Source organism: Astatotilapia calliptera, chromosome 3 (assembly GCF_964374335.1).
Source record: "Astatotilapia calliptera chromosome 3, fAstCal68.1, whole genome shotgun sequence".
In the NCBI taxonomy this organism is placed as follows: domain Eukaryota; kingdom Metazoa; phylum Chordata; class Actinopteri; order Cichliformes; family Cichlidae; genus Astatotilapia; species Astatotilapia calliptera.
Window position 1 is genome coordinate 37,241,948 of NC_137424.1, and position 6,000 is coordinate 37,247,947.

General features: G+C 41.5%; 1 protein-coding gene across 22 annotated transcripts in view; it reads right to left on the reverse strand.

Annotated features, from left to right (window-relative positions):
- Window positions 1-995, reverse strand: part of ptprda (protein tyrosine phosphatase receptor type Da) — a 406,188-nt gene extending 405,193 nt beyond the window's left edge. For all 22 annotated transcript variants that reach the window (XM_026161910.2, XM_026161898.2, XM_026161908.2 and 19 more), the window contains exons 1-3: window positions 878-995; window positions 569-684; window positions 360-395 (exon numbers count right to left, since the gene is read on the reverse strand). The gene's annotated coding sequence lies outside the window, so the exon portion shown is untranslated. The remainder of the gene's footprint in view (window positions 1-359; window positions 396-568; window positions 685-877) is intronic.
- Between the last annotated feature and the right edge of the window lie 5,005 nt (window positions 996-6,000).

Genomic DNA, 6,000 nt, shown 5'->3' on the forward strand with positions numbered 1-6,000 from the left:
TCCCCCTGTCTCTCTCTCTATTTCTATTTTGTGTGTCCGTGTGAGCGCAGTACGTGTTATAAATGTTGACGATATAAATTCTGTTAAATATCTCGCCGCCATCTGGAGTGTAACAGCGAGCGGCAGCCCGGTGCACGTTGCGTTTGCGCCACATTCTCCACAACATCCCTCCAAAGCAAAGATGTGCAAAAAATGAAATTTAAAAAAAAAAACACCCCGGGCTCCTACTCACATCGCGGCACGACACAGAACTTGGAGCGGACACAGAAAAAAACGACACTTTATTCCACACATGGAAAACATGACGAGCCGCTCTCGGCTGCAATTGACAGAATACGAAAAGAAAAAGTACTACTTACTCTATACCCAGGCGGAAGAATGCAAAGCCCTCGCAACTGTAGATAAAAAAGGAAAATAAAAAAATGAGGGATGCGCTTCGTGTTGTTATTTTTCATTCAAAGAGACCAACTTAGTAATGGATAGCTGGGTGTCTTCTCAAACGTGAAGCCTTTTTTTTTTTAAATAAATGTATATGTACATATCTCTGTGTACAAAAATCTCCACTTACCATGGGCTGTCCGAATAAATTCCTTAGGAAATTCCAGAGGAGTCCCTTCTTTCTTCACTCAAAGTCAGAAAACAGCAATGCCTTTTTCTTATTCCAAAAACAGGCCCCCGAATGAACTGAAAGAGAGAAGAGACCGAAAAAAGGAAGAAGAAGAAGCCACAACAAATTCCGTTAGAACCAGGAGTCCCCCCCTCCCCAACACCAACACCACCACCACCCAAAAAGTGTTGACCTAACATCTGTGAAGGAGAGCAAACAATAAAAAAAAAAGGCAACTCGCAATAAATTGGCGGAATGGACAGATGGTACCTGCTCTCTTTATCACTGCCGACAAAGACAATGAGAGCGGCAATAAGACGGGCACAAAACTGAGAGCTGAGCTTTCCTTAGGAAACGCAGTCCCGGCGTGCTGTCGGATTCTACGCGCGCGCGTGCACGCACGCACGCACACACAGCTGCCGACGACGGCGGGAGCGAAAGCGAGAGAGGGAGGGGGGGGGGGGGAGAGAGGAGACCTGGGATGCTGCGCTCCAAAGCTGCACTACGCAGTCTGGCCGCTTGATGGCCAGCTAGAAGAGCTGCTGAGACTGGGATGTTTCCCAGCACTGTGAAAAGCTGGAGCCAAGTGTATACCCTCATTATCAAATGTTTAAAAAAATCTCAGTGTTAATGTTAAGCTGCCATCTGAGCTACGAGCCCATCATTGTGCATGTTGTGCATTGACAGCTCTAAATTGTTCAAATAAACCCTGAAGCAGGGGCCTCACTTTAGTTCAGGAGCTACATTTAGCAACACAGATCACAAGCGGGTCAGCGAGGGAGACGCTTTACCAAACAGGCGACGCAACTTCTAAAATGTATTGCTGGTTTTTAAAGCATGCTGACGTTACATAACAATTTAACAGCATTACGTACCAAGACAGTGGGGAAAAGCACCAAACTTTCAAAAGTAGAGTTTTTGTAAGTGAAAGATTCAAAACAGCAACAGTGTTTCAAACAACTTCCCCAGATCTAGAAAAATACTTTCCATCTAAGCTAACGCTATCATCACTAGATCAGGAGCAATTTATTTTACACTTTATTTGAATTAGACAAGTTTATTATGGTGATTATGTCCTTGGGCACAGTTCAGGGGGACGATAACCCGAGCATGATGGTGGCACAGTCCATCATCTGGGCAGGGCCCCATCTCTGCGTGGGTTCTCTCCAGAAGCTCCTGCGTCCTACCAGAGACATGCATTTAGTTTTTCTGTTAAATGGTGATTAGAAATTACTTGTAAATGTGAGTACAAGAGTTTTCTGTCTGTGTTTTAGCCTTGTAACAGGCTGGTGTTCTGTCCAGGGTGTACCCCCCCACATCAGCACCTGTGGCACCTGCGATAGGCTCCAGCCCCACAGTCTTGAACTGAATAAGCAGAAGAAGAAGAACTGATATATGTTAATATTGCAGCTTTCATTGACTTTAGTGATTAGGATTTCACATTCAAAGAAAATAATGACTTGCGATTTATCGTTATGTGCTGAACTAACAGTCATCTCAGGGGGGAAAAACACTATGCTTCCAATGGATGGATGGATAAGGAGTCTGGCAACACAGTGGCGTTTACTGAGAACTGGATCGCGCCGTAAGACTTGGTCTAAAAGTAGTTTTGACATGTTTTTGCCATGAAACTGGGTCAGCAATAAAATCCAGTGTTACTTACACTAAGTAAATTCAAGCCCACTGCAACTACTGTCATCTAGGAATAAGCACAAGTACAATTTTTCCAAAGACAGTGTGGTGTTTGCTGTCAAAATACAACTGTTGGGTTAGTATACCTTTATAATGATGAACATTGTAAAGGTATACCTAATATATTTGGAGCCCGCCATTGGCTGGAAATCCATGCAGTGAAATGCTCCACAGATAGAAAATACAAATATATATTATGGAAAATACACATTTTTAATAGTATTCAGTAAGACAGAATAACGGCACAGTGGCCTCTTGCATCATTTTAGTATATGATACAACTAGGAACACATTAATGACTACCATTTTTTTCACATTAAAGTCAGTGAATCCTTAAAAATTGCAGTGAGAAATGACTTCATGTATCTGTCAGTACTTGAGCATCTAAAATGTAGTTGACTGTTTCTTAAGTATCAGTCCATCACAGGTTTTATTGTTTTCATCACAATAAAACCTGATGAGAAGTGAGAGGGGAGAAGTTCTTGCTAAAATGAGAAAAACACAATTTGTGATGGTGAATAGCAAAAAATTCTCAGTATCCTGGAAGAGTTCTTTTCGAGCAAAGATGGCGATTATTTGCTCATTACTATAGAAGCTGACATCGTTCCGCTATCAAGTGCAGCGTTTCCATTTATTCCGTAGCTCACCAATTCACAAGCACTGATCTCGAGCTGCTCCCGAGGCCTCGCTGAAGGTGCAAGTTTTTTTTAAAACTAATTACGCTGCAGAAAATTCCTACTGAGAAAATACTTGAAAGTGGAATCATCTGATCTCTGCAAGTGAATTTGTTAAAGCTGACACTTTAGATAGTTGTAATTCGTGCTTGCAAATGATAGCTTAGTTTAGGCTGTGGATGAAAAGGCTTACTTTATCATCTTCTTTAAAAAACATAGCGAACTGGGGAATATATGTAGCCCATGTTTAAGTTATCCAAATTAATCCAAAACTATAAGAGGTAAGACTAAAGGTAACTTTAACCACATGAAATTTCCCCTTGTGGGACTAATAAAGGTATCTTATCTTATCTTATTACCTGTGCAACACGCAAACTAAGGATCTTACAGTTGTTGCATAGACAATGCATAATAAAACTAAAAGTAAACCTTGAGGTGTTTCTAGACCTTGAATTAAGTCAAACATTGGAAAGTTTGAAAGAGAAACTTGTCTGCACACAATATCTAACCCATGCATCCTGCTGGACTTATGTGTAGAGGCACAGATATGAGGAGGGCTACAAAAATAGGTCACGCTGAAGGTTCCCAAGACCACAGTAGCCTTCACATTTCTTAAATATAAGTTCCTCGAAACCGGTTGCCTGCAAATGTTGGAGAAGTACCTTAATAAATGATGGGACCAGGAACTTGGTCATTCTGCCTGAGCTCCAGAGATCCTGCTTGGAGATGGGAGAAAAACTTCCAGAAATGCAATCATAATTGTAGGCTTTACCAGTCTGGGCCTTTTATTGCAGATTTGCCAGACAAAAGCCTCTCCTCGGTGATAGACTGAGGAGAATGAAAACCCGCTTGGAGAAAAAGCCCCTAAAGGACTTTTGGACAGTGAGAAACAAAATTCTCTGGTCTGATGAAACCAAGATTTCCTTTGGGAGTGCACTGGCCCCACTACACCTACCCAATAAGTTTTGCTTTATTTTGTAGCTGCAGGCAGATGAAGGTGGATAGACTCAGGAAAGAAGCTGAAGAGATTCCACGTAGTGCAGGTGACGAATGACCTGCGCTGACTTTGAGATGCCGGTTTGGTGACAAGAACTCTGCTAAGGTGTGTGGGGTCAGCGGTGACCTTGCCAGTTCTTTTCTTCTTCAACTCATGCTAGTTTACCACCTGCACTTTCTTCAACTCTGCCAAGTTACAGACTTTACATCCTGTAACCAAAAATAAAGTGCTGAAGTTACTGTACACATTCTGCAGGCAACTTAGAGGTCAATCTGTCTGAAGCAGAGTAGCTGTTTGAAGTTTGTCTTTTTTCTTTTTTTGTGCATTCATTGACTCAAAGGCATTTATGTTCACAGTATGTATATTAAAACTATCAGAAAACACGAGGTACTTCTTAGTTTTTAAATCCACTGACTATAAAGATTTTCCTGTTAAAAAACAGAAGCCTTTGTGAGAACTGTTAAAGGTTACCATTAGGTCTACGGCTCAGCTTGAGTCTGTTTTCAGGCTGTTGGCTTCCTGCAGGTTGGGATGGGTCTGTGCCTACAATAATCAACACAGACTCTGAAAACTGTATTACTTTCATCTTTAAAATAACTTTCAAATTAAAACCTTATGTCTTAGCCTTGCATCATCTCACAGTCACTGCTCTGCGGTGGACTGATTCCTTTTGCTAAGGCACTATGGTGAGGTTTACCTACCTTATTTTGCCTTATTACATGGACAGATACATGTTTTGTGTGTGTGTGCGTGTGTGTGTCTTTGTACAAGTTATTAAATATATTGAGATTGGAGAAGTACAGCAAGCAAAAAGGCATTAAGGAGTTTAATTTACATGCAGCAGTTCTAGTACTCGGTTGGACCCCTTTGGCTTTCAGAACTACCTTAATTCTTCATAGCAGATTCAATAAGTTGCTGGAAACATTCTTCAGAGATTTTTGACCATATTAACATGATAGCATTGCATAATATCTGAAGATTTCTTAGCTATACGGCCATGGTAAAAATCTTATGTTCCAGCCGCATCCCAAAGGTTCTCTATGGGATTGAGATCTGGTGACTGTAAAGTCTGAGTGAACCCATTGTTAGGTTCAAGAAATCAGTTCGAGATGATTACAGCTTTGTGGCATGGTGCATTATCCTGCTGGAAGCAGTTATCTGAAGATGGGTACACTGTGCTCATGTAGGGATGGGCAGAGTCAGCAATAATATTCAGGCTGTGGGGTTTAATACATGCTACATGATGCTAAAGGAACCAAAGTGCAACAAGAAAACTTTCCCAACACCATTACACCTCAAGTAGCATGAAACACTGACAGAAAGCAGGGTGGATCCATGCTTTCATGTTGCTTATGGAAGCTAATCGGGCAGCGTTTTGCCAGTCTTCTATCATCCAATCTTGGTGATCCCATATGAACTGTAGCCTTGGTTTCCTGTTCTTAGCTAAGAGGAGTGATCTTCTGCTGCTGTAGTCCATCTGCTTCAAGATCTTGTGCATTCACAGATGCTCTTCTACATACCTTGGTTGTAATGAGTTATTGTTGCCATCCTATCAGCTCACAGCAGTCTGGCCTTTGTCCTCTGACCTCTAGTGTCAGCAAGGAACATTCACTGAACTGGAATATTTTCTCCTTATTTGGATCTTTCTCCGTAAACCCTAGAGACGACTGCGTGGGAAAAACCCAGTCGATCAGAAGTTTCTGAAACAGTCAGAGGAGAAAGGCCAGACTGCTTTGCAACGTCCATGTCAGATTCAAAGTCAAAGTCACTTAAATCACAGTTGTTTCCTATTCTGATATTCAGTTTCAGCTTCAGCATGGTGATCACCATGCCTACGTGCCTGAATGCTAACATTACCATGTGATCCGCTGATTAGCGAGCAACTGAACAGGTGTACCTAATAAAGTGGCCAGAGAGTATATATTTAGAAAAACCCCTAAATGTGAGATAATGTTTGGTTTTACAAAACAGTTTGAACATGAAAGAATTTTTGATAATGAGCCACGTATCACATCCTGCTGTGTGCAGTC